The sequence below is a fragment of the Triturus cristatus genome, chromosome 10, assembly GCF_964204655.1.
Source record: "Triturus cristatus chromosome 10, aTriCri1.1, whole genome shotgun sequence".
Classification (NCBI taxonomy): domain Eukaryota; kingdom Metazoa; phylum Chordata; class Amphibia; order Caudata; family Salamandridae; genus Triturus; species Triturus cristatus.
In genome coordinates, this window is record NC_140593.1 from 415,501,286 (window position 1) to 415,514,419 (window position 13,134).

Sequence of the window (13,134 nt, forward strand, 5' to 3'; positions counted from 1 at the left end):
CGGATCAGCGAGGCGCTGACACAGACTCGCACATCACTTGAAGGTTGCATAGACAAGGTCACTGCAGACTTCACGCTTCTTCATGCTGATCACCGGCAACTGTCAGGGAGAGTCAACAAACTAGCTGCAGAGGTGAAGGAAATTGCCCCAATAGCCAAAGAAGCGAACACAGAGATTCATCATCTCACCTCCAGGCTACAGTTCTTAGAACGGTGGATGGACAATGCAGACGGCAGCTCTCGCAGGAATAATGGGCATGTAGTGGGGCTGCCTTGAAGGCATGGAAGGCGGAGACGCGGTGGCATATACAGAGTCCTGGCTACAGTCGCTGATACAGCAGGGCACGCTCTCTTTGCCGTGGAGAGAGCGCACAGAGTGCCGTCGAAGCGTCCGCCGCCGGGAGCAGGACCGAGACCTTTCCTGTTTCGCCTCATGAACTTCAAGGATAGAGATGCAGTGCTCTGTGAAGCCAGAAAAATGGAGGCGATCACAGTGGACAACTGGCAAGTTCTCTTTTTCCCAGACTACGCCTTGGGACTGAAAAGGCAAAGGAGCGCCTTCCTTACAGTCAAAAGACGCATGCGAGACTTACATTTGAAATACTCTCTCATATTCCCGTCCCGGCTGCGTGTAGATGCCGATGGAGCCATGCACTTCTTCAAAACGGCAGACGATTCATGGGACTGGCTTGAAACTAAGGGACACACCTCCCCAAACCAGAGGCATAGCAACGAACGTGGAGTCAAAAGTGAGAGCCCGCAGGAATCGCAGCGACAGGCCCCGAGCACGCACAACAGACTCACCAATACACATAGCGGCACCCCCCCCAATCATGAACAAGTGCTGCGAGAAGGAGAGATGCGCTGCAAGCAGTAGCAGACTTGAGAAACTGACAGTACAGCAGAGATGCAGATGCTTCCTCTGAACAGTCGCTAAGCGAGGATAGCTCGCAGGCCAGGTGGCCAATAAACGAAGACCTGCCATCGCTCCCTGATGTGGCTCCCCAGACTGCAGACGATTTGATGTAGAGGTTAAATGAGGCTCATGGATATGCAAGTATACGTTCCATACGCCTGTAACCTCATACTGCACACCTGCGACCCCGCATCATAATAGGCCTGGTTCGAATGCGCATGCAATTCACACTGCAAGAAACGAGCGAATAACACGAGATATGGCATGAGTGCACACACGTCAACGTACAACGCGGGTTTAGACTTGCAAGGTTTGACACCTACACGATTTACACCCGACCCACCCCCCTCTTCCCCCCAATAGGATTGAAGCGGCGTGCGCAGCCGTGACTCACCGTATGGTGCTGTTACTTGTTTGGGCAGACACACGTTGTCTCTCTGCTCTTATCCCAGTTGTACCCCCTGAACTTGTTGTTCGCATCCTTAGTTGCAGTTAGTGCACTCACACATCTACGGATATCGCATCCATGCTCTGTACATACACAGCACTCATCGTGTCATCCCCTCATACCTTGCACAGCGCATCAGCTGCTTGACACACTGCCTTCTAACCATACCATATGCCGCCCACCAACGTAGTCACTTGGAACGTCAGGGGTATCCACACGCCAGCCCGCAGGTATGCAATATATGCATATCTTAAGCGTCACGCTGCACACGTAGCATTTCTACAAGAAACCCACATCTCGCAACCCAAAATCCACAAACTGCAGCAGAGATGGAGAGGCCACATACTGACCACAGGTTATTCGGCCTATTCTAGGGGGGCTTTGATATGGGTTCGACCCGGTACCTATTTTGAACCAGAGGAGACGGTAATAGATACATATGGTAGATACGTGCTTGCTAAGAGCCTCCTCAATGGTCAGCGTGTAGTGTTAGGCTCCATATATGCCACAAACACGGAACAGGGCACATTCTGGCACACACTCACGAACCTGCTATCATGCTGGTGCGATGTTCCCTGGTTGCTGGGGGGTGACTTCAATTCAGTCTTAGACACAACACATGACAGATCATTTCCACCACTCCCACAAACAGCGGCGACTTCTAACGCTAGACATCTAGGGAAAGGGCTATGCCACTGGGGCCTGGCAGATGTATGGAGAACCCTCAACCCGCAGGTGCGGCTATACTTATATTACTCACATCCACACAGGCCTCACGTCCGTATCGACCGCTTTGTTGCGAGCGCACCACTTTTTGAGTGCATTTAAGCGGATTATTTAGGCAAAACACATTCGGACCATAACCCACACATTATGACATTGCAAGGGAAGGATGACGGTCCCATCTGCCGTATGTGGAGGGTTCAACCTCTGGTGCTGTAGGATACCCCATTCAGAACAGCAGTAGGCACAACGTTAGAGGAGTACTTTGAGAATAATGAGGGATCGGTCACAGATACGGGCGTCCTGTGGGATGCCGGCAAGGCAGTAGTCAGGGGGCAGTGTATGGGACTAAGTTGGAATAGTAGGAAACAACTAGACGGCGAGGTTAAACACATAGACGATGATATGACTCGACTTGAAGCCGACCTGGCACAGGGTAACGTAGTACAGCCAGATATGGACGAGCAGCACCTACAACAAGCTGTTGTACTGGAGTGTCTCCGCTGTTTAAATTATGCATCCCATGCTGCGTGCACTCTTGCGGCGGCAGACAGAGTGGGCGGGTTATTGGCATGCATGATCCGGCAGGAACAAGCGCTTGCCCCAATACTGAGACTGCGGCCTGCTGGACTGGTACTTAACACGCAATGCGACATTCACAATGAGTTCACCACACATTACACCAGAGTCAACCGATCAGCACACCGTGTGTCAGGACCACAGTCTCTAGTTCCTAACTGCACAGGAGCAGAGCGACGCTAATTCCCAATCCCCCTTTCGGAACGTTCCTGTTAGGTTTTAGTTTTCCGTCACAGGTAAGTACCAAGGGGGGAAAGGTGTGGGGATAAGAAGACTGCGAAATCTCTTGTACTCTGCCTGCTCTTATTTTCTTCTTTCTTCTGTGGGTAGCTGCAATAGATTACAGTTCTCAATGATACGTTTTCTATTGTTACTACTTAAACTATAAGCACCTTAAATAACTCAGCCTTACCAGATAAGTCCTTGGCTTTAGCCTCTCTTTGACTGTCTTCTCTTGTTGATTAACTTGGAATCTGTAGTAGCTTGTAACAATAGAAGTATTTAGAGAAACTTAACTGATTCTTGTTTCTTGCAGGTAGAGCTATAATGAAGCCTCACAACAAGATACTCTTCACCAGGGAGATACTCAGGTAAGTGTCAAGATTTGTCTTCAGTAAGGATATTATAGAGGGCGCCAAAAAATCTATGGTGTACCCAGGAGTATCCTAACTTCTATTGGAAACCTTGCTTGTAGATAGCTATGTGCAAATTATTACTAACAGCAATGAGGCGGTAATTATACTCTAAATTTTTTTATAGAGTTGTTATGATTCTCATAACTGAAACCACGTTTTTTCTGTCAAAAACTGCAGGTTAACGTAATGCCTAGTTTAATCCTTTTTAACTAGTTACCGCCCAAAAGTGACAATAACGCGACGTGAGGAACCTTACACTTCTGCGTTTATCTCACTTACTAGCCTTGCTCAGAACTTGGAATACTGTTCCTCATAGGAGCATGCGCCAAACCAAACTGAGAAGATTTTGTTCGGGCATGCGTGAAATACACTAACCTTGGGAACGCAAGGAATTCTATGATTGCAGGATACTGGTGAAACTAGACGTTGCCCGCCGACTCTACCCTCTCTGGCTAACGAGACGGAGACAGGCAGGTGAGCTCTTGACAGGGAAGAATCTCCGGTGATGTGCGCAGTAGAATGTTAGCGTACACTTCACCAGACCGAGATTCTAAGAAAAAGTAGACAGCTGCTCAACGGGCGAGTTGGCGGCCATCTTAGAGGTTCAGCACCACCAACTCATTTGCCAACTGAGGCCGCGGCGAAACTTAGAGCTTAGCCTGTGGAGTCTCGACGTGGAAATGCTGGCTACAATGGACTCATGAGGAGGAAACCTCCTGTGAAACCTGATAGTACCCCCTCTCAACGAGTGGTTTCCTCCAGTCGTGGTTTACTGGGAAATTTTGTGTGAAAGGGTCTGACCATGCGTGGAGCGTGGACATCAGTACTTTTCTCCCAGGATCTTTCATCAGGTCCATAACCTTTCCAGTCAATTTAGAATTAGAGGTAATTTTTAACTCTTTTTTAATCTAAGATTCTTTTAACTTCGTATTTAACCTACCCATCAACAACTAGAGGTACAAGGGGGATCATTTGTCTCAAGGCTGGTTGAACTTTCGTTTAATTAGGTCTTCTGTTTTTTGTACTCCTTTATGGCCTGCTATTAGGCCGTCATGACACTCGTCCATAGCTTGCTTTTGGAGTTCTTTCGTGGGCAGGTATATCATTTGTTCTTGATAGGGCAATTCATCCGGAATCTCCGTCCTAGGGTTTTCTGCAGGCCATTCTTTCATTTCCTTTTTATTTAGCGTATGCAGAAGTTGTTATTCTAAGGTTCCTTGGAAGATTGCTCCTACGATTTTGTCGCTTGGAATTATCTGTTGGTCTTCAACTGTGTTTTTCTAGGATTTGTGTCTAGTCTCGATAATGCATCTGCCTTAACATTCTTCGACCCTGGTCTGTAAGTGATAACAAAATCATAATCTGCGAAGTATCGTGACCATCGGAGTTGACGAGGTGTGAGGGTACGGGCTGATCTAAAAAACTTCAGATTTCAATAGTCTATGAATACAGTCACTGTGTGCTTCGAACTCATCAAGTAGTGCCTACAATTCTTAAAGGCTTCCTTTATGGCCAAGAGTTCCTTCTCAGTAATTGTGTCATTTCTTTCTGCTGGATTGAGTTTACGAAAACGATACGCTATCGGATGCAATTGTCCCGTATCCTTATGTCTTTGGGAGAGAATTCCCCCCGATGGCCTGCTCTGAGGCATCTGTCTCCAAGTAAAAAGGCTCGGTTGGGTGTGCATGCAGTAAGATTGGTGCTGTGGTGAAACTTTTATTTAACAAATTAAAGGCTTCTTCAGCCTCTTCAGACCATTTGAAGGTCACTCCCTTTTTCAACAACCGTGTCAAAGGCAGGATGTTCTGGGAGAATTCGGTTATGAATCTTCTATAGAAGTTCGCGAACCCAATGAAGCTCTGAACTTCTTTAATGGTTGTGGGGGACTTCCATTCAGTTACAGCCCTCACCTTCTGTTCATCCATCGTAATGCCGGAAGGTGATAACACAAATCCTAAGAACTCCACGGTGGTGGTATTGAACAAACACTTTTCCAATTTGACATACAGTGAATTTTCCCTCAAGCACTTTAAGACTGCTCGGACTTGTTCTCGATGTTCCTCTTCCGTGTTCGAGTAAATCGTCGATGTACACAATTTCACATTTGTCTATGAAATCGCTCAAAAGATCATTGATGAAGTGTTGGAACGCTGCAGGAGCATTGCACAAACCATACGGCATCACTAGGTATTAGTACAACCCGTACCGCGTTCTGAAGGTCGTCTTCCACTTGTCACCTTCCCGTAGTCTGATCAGATGGTAGGCTCCTTGCAGGTCTAATATGGTGTAGATCTTAGCCTCCTTCACTTGGTCTAAAAGTACCGAAATGAGAGGCACTGGGTAGCGATTTTTTACGGTTATTCTGTTAATTGCTCTATAGTCGATGCAAGTCTTTAGCCGCCTCCCTTCTTCGGTATGAAGAAGGGATGAGAGGAGACTGGGGACTGGGATGGTCTGATAAACCCATTCTCAAGGTGTTTCTTCAAGTAATCCTTCAAATGTAGATTTTCTTTCTCGGTCAATGCGTAAATACGACTGCATGGTAGGTTCGCCCCTGGCTCCAAATCGATTTTGCAGTCGTAAGGCCTGTGAGGTGGTAACCTCTCTGCTTCGGTTTCGTCAAATACGCCAGCGTAGTCTTCGTATTCCTTGGGAATTTTGGTTGTCTGGATGACACACACTGACACACCATTCTCACAAACCTGTGCGGCCACACTTGATTCTGACTGAATTTCTCGTTCTGGAAAACAGTGTTCTTTAAAATATTCGGAATTTAACTTAACTGTTTGAGCCCCCCAATCACTGGATGGATTGTGTTGCGTTAGCCACGGGAGTCCTACGATGAGTTGAAACTGTGGGGCATCGATCAAATTAAACTGTAGAACCTCTTGATGACCTTCTGTAATAATCATCGACACACTGACTTTGTGTGGCTTGTTATAGGTCCGGACGTCAGATTGGTTCCGTCTATAGCTCCGACGGTCTCACTTCTCTCTTTTAAAAAAAAAAAATGTAAAACAATTTTATTAACATTTCGTTTATCGTTACAATGTCTTGTAGTATAATAATCGTTTACGGTGTACCAACAAAGATTAGATATTTGACATAGAATATTCTTGCCGTGTATATACATCAACAACTCGTCAATCTGCGGCAATGGGAACAAAAAAAACAAGTATAACAGTTCAAATATTGTCATGTGTCAAGGTGTGGTCATTCACTAATATCTGATCCAGATATATCTTGTGGGGGGTTCACATATTTCTCCACGATAGGTGTTCCACTTCCCCCATACCCTTGTCCATTTTTTGGGGCACCCTCGGTGAATGTAGACTGACTTCGCCTCCACCATTGCCATGTCCATATCCTTGCACCTCTGACTGAGGGTACGGTTAAGCCTGGAGCCCCAACATTGCGCTATATTCCGTTTTGCCATGGTCATGCCCAGTGTCACCCAATCTTTGGCTGTGTTGTTTAGGTCCGTGGGTTCCCAGATATTGAGAAGACAACGTTTTGGTTCCGGCTTCTCTCTTTTTTGATGGCTCGTAAACCAATGTGGCTAGCGAATTTTAAGTCGCAGAAGTTTCCGGTTGCTCCAGAATCAACTATAACCGTGATTTCTTTCAAAACTACATTTTGGAACTTTAGCGTCATGGTCAGAATTAAATGAGGGGGGGACACTTGCAGCGTGTTTGCCACTTGATGGTTCGTTGGAGTTGTTGCTTTACTTGCATGCACCAGCCCAACTCCATTTACTGGTGGTGCTGCAAGTTTTCCATTTCCTTCGATGGAGTCTTAGGTTTCTTCAGACACGCCTTCACAAAATGTCCTCCACTTCCGCAGTACAGGCACAGTTTATTCTGTCTTCACAAAAGGCAACTACTGATATCTATTTCCAAGAGTTGTTCAATAGATCCCCGGGCTCAGGTTTTGAGTCAATTCCGTTGGTATTATGTCTCAGATGTTGTCCTGGACCATAACCATTCTAACTCCTTTAGGATATCCACAGATATTGGAAAAGACGCCTCACTCACTTAATAGTGACATGCTTCATCATGGGCATCTTTCCACACCCAGGTAAGATGGTACTACCTGGGCGGACTCAACCAAAAGATGTTATGGGAGTTCTTATATAAATTTTTTCTGGTTATGCAGGGAACCAGTTGGATAAGAGGTTTAAAAATACCTACAGGTATACCCCAATGCTTTGCTTTATTCGTGGGGTACCTGGGGTAATGGATAAAAAAAGTATGTTTTGATAGGGTTATTGTGAACTATTTGGTTCAGATATACCCTTATTCATGTGCCAACATGTTTCGGCCCACGCCAAGAGCCCTACCGGGTCTGGGGCCTTCTTCAGGGCTGTGTTGTTTATTATATGGTTTCCCTGGTTGTTGTTTAATATTACACTTAATATAAACAATGACTTTTCTGAGGCCTATTGCACTCACCTATTTAACGGAATCCAGTAGATTATCTGGAAAAAGAAAGAAAAAACAAATCTATGTACCTATTACTTGATCTATATTGAAAAACCACCATTAGTGACATCTATAAATATCTGTGGTACTATGATATATTCCATTCTACCCAGGACTAAAAGTGGTGAAAAATATATCCACCCATACCTGGTGTGTCTATAAGTCTAAGTGCACCCATGTTGCTAAAGTGTGACTTAATTTCACTCTTCCGCTTCCAAAACGTCATCTCTTCTCCACGTGCAAAAGCTTATTGTTTGTTTCTGAATACCCAGGTGACCATCATTTGACACAGGGTGCATAAAGAATTATAAATCAATTATTTATTATTTTGCGAAACCAATAAGTGATCACCGGATGTGCTAGCCTCACCTACTGCTTGGTGCTAATATGCACCATGCGGGTCTCACGACACAAGGCGTCGTCTTGTAGTCACACACTGGAATGAATCACAACGTATAACTACAATCAATATCCACTTGGTCTGATCTATATTCAGATGCAGCATTATATTGATATAATCTGAAGGACATTGTCTTAAATCTAGGCTGGGCATTCCTTACAGTCTGCCTTCAATGAGGGTATATTACGTTTCTACTATCCGATCCTGAAAATCTCCGCTTGTTGTAGAAAGGTATTACCAATGTGAGCTGTTCTCAGGCTGTGATGCATTCTCCTTCTCCTTATTTATTTAAGTACAAAAACTCAATTGGTTTGCCCTTATCCGGCAGATTATTCTACAGGGAAAATACCTATGCTATGATTTGGTTACCGGTACCAATGTGATCGGATAGTTCTAAATCATAGTATGTATTCAGGCTATTGCTATTTTCATGTTACTCATAGCTTGTAATTAGAGAACCATTCAGGGCAGGTATCTGCGGTGTCGGCCCTCCAGTTCTCTACACCCCTGATGTTAACTTCGTAAATCGCCATTGCCCACCTGTTAGGCTTTTGGACAAAGAAGCGCGCTGTACGCCATTCACTCATTCGCGTATCTCATTCTCTCAAACAATTACGTCCTTTGCCATCACTTTGCCCGTGTCAAGTACACATTCATTCGAGTTAAATACAATCCCCGGTGTATCCACTTAAAGCTTACTTCGTCAAAGATCAAACGCCATGGATCCACCTAGGTTTGCCATCGCCCGCCGTCGTACCGATCTGGTGGCCGGGCGGAAGTTTAAATTGTTACGTCGTGACGCACTCAACAATGTCGCCAATTTGGAGGCGTATGTGGGACGTCATCTATGAGCGTCGTCGTCGCTGCCTTCCCTAGGAGTTATGGGGGTTGTAGGCTAGCAAAACGGGCCGTTTTCTAGCAAGACACCACCCGCCCTCTCGTGATGTCAGTAATACAAAGCACTTCCTATTTTTAACTAGAATATGTGTGGTAGTGGGAAAATCCCTCTAATACACTCACTACACAGAGAGAGATCACACTAATCAAATAGACGTGCATCGTTGTTTATTGTGTGTTGACCTGTTGCCGCCTCCCTCCATTTCAAGTATAGTTATATCAGTTAATGAAGTCCTTACTCCATCAATGTACTCTGTATGGCTTTAATCAGGTTTTTTTAGTGGGGTTACAATTTTTCATATATTGCCTGGGACCTCTATTGAGTCCCATACAAAGTATCTTCGTTCACAGCTAGGTGAAATTCAAACATTATTAATGATGCAATGCATCTGTGGGTACAGAAATTTATATTCGAAAAATATGTCTCATCCCTTCGAACCTTATTATAAATTGTCTGTCATTATTTAAGTGGTCATGTGGTTGTTATTGATTCAGATGCATCCTGCTTACAAATTGGATTGGTTCAATTAATGAATGTACCAGTATTGAACAAACAGTGTGTAATATAGGACGTATGTATTCATATTGAGTGCGATGTATACCCCCAAATCATTGTATAGTTCATCGCTGTTGGGGGGCAGACTTATGTTAGTGAGGCCCATTGAATTTCTTCATTAAGCCCATTTGTGACACTTGAGGTACGATAAATCCACCGTTGTTCTACTTTTAGAAGTTGTTTTTCATTGCTGTCATTTGGCAGTCTCTCAATGATTAACCACGAGAAGTCATTCTCGTTATGTCCTGTTATTTGGAAGTGTCGCATCATCTTCGTGACTGTTTTCCCACAACGAAAGGTGCTCCGATGTTCTTTTAATCGCGTTTTAACTTTGTGGGTAGTCATGCCTATGTATATCAGTTTACATTTGCAAGTCATAATGTATACCACATTGTGGCTATTACAATTGGAGAAAGTTCTCTGTTCCCATGGTGTTCTCAATCCCAAATCTATTGTCTTACTTGTTTTTGTGAGACAACAAACATTACAATTCCCACATGGGAAGTGTCCAACCACAGCAGGTAGGTTCCAGAGTGTGTTGGTAATATCTCTGGTTCCTATTTGTCTTTTAGGGCGGGTATGTACTACTGAGTCGCGTAGAGATTTGCCTCGTTTGAATGCAAAGAGTGGCTTATCCATTTTGAGAGTTCCTTAGTTTAGGGTCTTCCAATGTTTTAAGATAATCCCCTTTACTTTATTGGATTCTGTGCCATAAGTTGTTACACATACCATTTTCTTGTTGTCTGGTTTTTGGTGTGTCTCCAATAATGCGTCTCTCGGGATGTTGAGCGCCCTTTTGTATGCTCCTTTTACCAATCTTGCGGGGTAGGATTTTTCATGTAATTTCTTTGTCAACTTCTTCGCATGGACTATGTAAGTTTCTTTTTCTGTACAATTTCTACGTAGTTTTAGAAATTGTCCTACCGGTAGATTGTCTTTCAATGTATTGGGGTGAAAGCTATCGCATCTCAATAGGTTGTTCACGTCTGTGGGTTTATAAAAGACTTCAGTTTTTTATTTCCCGTTATCTGGCCAGATTTTCAAATCCAGGAACGTTATCCAGTCTTTCTTTGCAGTCATTGTAAATTTAAGATATTGATCTCTGGAATTAAGCCAGTGCAGGAAATCAGAGGCCTCACATTCATTTCCTTTCCATATGAGCAAGATGTCATCTATGAATCGCTTCCATACCACCATTTTGTTAGAAAAGGGGTTGGTGTCAGTGTAGATATACTTTTGTTCGAAATCGTGGACGTACAGACAGGCTATATATGGTGCACAGGTCATGCCCATTGAAGTGCCATGGGTCTGTAAGAAATATTCGCCTTGATACTCAAAGTAGTTTTTGGTGAGTGCTAGTCTAGCACATTCAATAATGAACTTTATGGGAGTAATGGATGTCCAGTGTTGGATCCCCAACAACGTTTCTATTACTTCTAATGACGTTTCTTGGGGAATGCACGTCTAGAGTAATCAGGAGATCTGTGGAATCGTTAAATGACACCGATTGGAGTTTAATTAAGATGTCACGGGTGTCTTGTAGGTATGATGGCATTTTATGGACAATCGGTCTTAAGAAATGATCTGTAAATTTGGACAGGGGTTCTAGGATTGATCCGATCCCGGATACAATTGGTCTCCCCGGTGGTGGATCTATATTTTTATGGACTTTAGGTAAAATGTAGAAGTAGGGAACCTTAGGATTTGTTTCAATTAGAAACACTGCTTCTGTTGGTGTAATCCATCCCTCCTCAGTTGCTACATTAACCAAATTAGCTATGTTTTGTTTTAGCACTTCCGTTGGATCCTTAGGAAGGCGCTTGTAATTGCGTGGATCGTCAAGTAGTTTTCTGCATTCATTCTGGTACATTTCAATAGACATGACCACTGTTGCGCCCCCCTTATCTGCTGGTTTTATTATGATGTCTTTCATTCCATCAATACTTCTAATGGCGTCACGTTCTATGGTGGTAATATTATTGAACACTTTCTTTTCATTAGTTTTCAATTGGTCCACTTCTAGTGTGACTCCTTTTTCAAAAGCCAATAGTGCAGGAGGCATGGTATGATTGGGGGGAATGAAATGCGACTTTTTTCGCAAGCCGGTATTTTTATCCTCCACAGTTTCTTGTGTGTTATCTATTTCTGCAAAGAACACCGATAGTCTTAATTTACGAAAAAATTCTGAAAGTTCAATCCTCAGATTAAATAGATCGGTCCTTGCCGTGGGTACAAAACCCAATCCCTTGTTCAAAACCCTTTGTTGTACCGTCGAACCTGTTGGTTCTTGCTCGTGCTGGGTCTCGCGTCTTGCATTGTCTGTTCTTCTTGGTTCATTCGCCACTGGACCCTGGGGCCTCTCCGGTTGTTTCCTCCTCTGATTGAACCTCTCCCTAAAAAAGGTGTTTGGTATGGTGGCCATTGGTATCCAAATTGTGGAGGTGGATTTTCCCGCCCTAAAAGACAAATAGGAACCAGAGATATTACCAACACACTCTGGAACCTACCTGCTGTGGTTGGACACTTCCCATGTGGGAATTGTAATGTTTGTTGTCTCACAAAAACAAGTAAGACAATAGATTTGGGATTGAGAACACCATGGGAACAGAGAACTTTCTCCAATTGTAATAGCCACAATGTGGTATACATTATGACTTGCAAATGTAAACTGATATACATAGGCATGACTACCCGCAAAGTTAAAACGCGATTAAATGAACATCGGAGCACCTTTCGTTGTGGGAAAACAGTCACGAAGATGATGCGACACTTCCAAACGACAGGACATAACGAGAATGACTTCTCGTGGTCAATCATTGAGAGACTGACAAATGACAGCAATGAAAAACAACTTCTAAAAGTAGAACAACGGTGGATTTATCGTACCTCAAGTGTCATAAATGGGCTTAATGAAGAAATTCAATGGGCCTCACTAACATAAGTCTGCCCCCCAACAGCGATGAACTATACAATGATTTGGGGGTATACATCGCACTCAATATTAATACATACGTCCTATATTACACACTGTTTGTTCAATACTGGTACATTCATTAATTGAACCAATCCAATTTGTAAGCAGGATGCATCTGAATTAATAACAACCACATGACCACTTAAATAATGACAGACAATTTATAATAAGGTTCGAAGGGATGAGACATATTTTTCGAATATAAATTTCTGTACCCACAGATGCATTGCATCATTAATAATGCTTGAATTTCACCTAGCTGTGAACGAAGATACTTTATATGGGACTCAATAGAGGTCCCAGGCAATATATGAAAAATTGTAACCCCACTAAAAAAACCTGATTAAAGCCATACAGAGTACATTGATGGAGTAACGACTTCATAAACAGATATAACTATACTTGAAATGGAGGGAGGCGGCAACAGGTCAACACACAATAAACAACGATGCACGTCTATTTGATTAGCGTGATCTCTCTCTGTGTAGTGAGTGTATTAGAGGGATTTTCCCACTACCACACATAT

The 13,134-nt window shown here is 43.7% G+C and overlaps 1 long non-coding RNA gene across 1 annotated transcript in view; it reads left to right on the forward strand.

Moving 5' to 3' along the window:
* The window catches only part of LOC146789539 (uncharacterized), a 198,677-nt gene that overhangs the window by 21,635 nt on the left and 163,908 nt on the right, over positions 1–13,134 (forward strand). Inside the window, exon 2 of the long non-coding RNA XR_014970118.1 lies at positions 3,201–3,255. This is a non-coding gene — a long non-coding RNA (uncharacterized LOC146789539). The remainder of the gene's footprint in view (positions 1–3,200; positions 3,256–13,134) is intronic.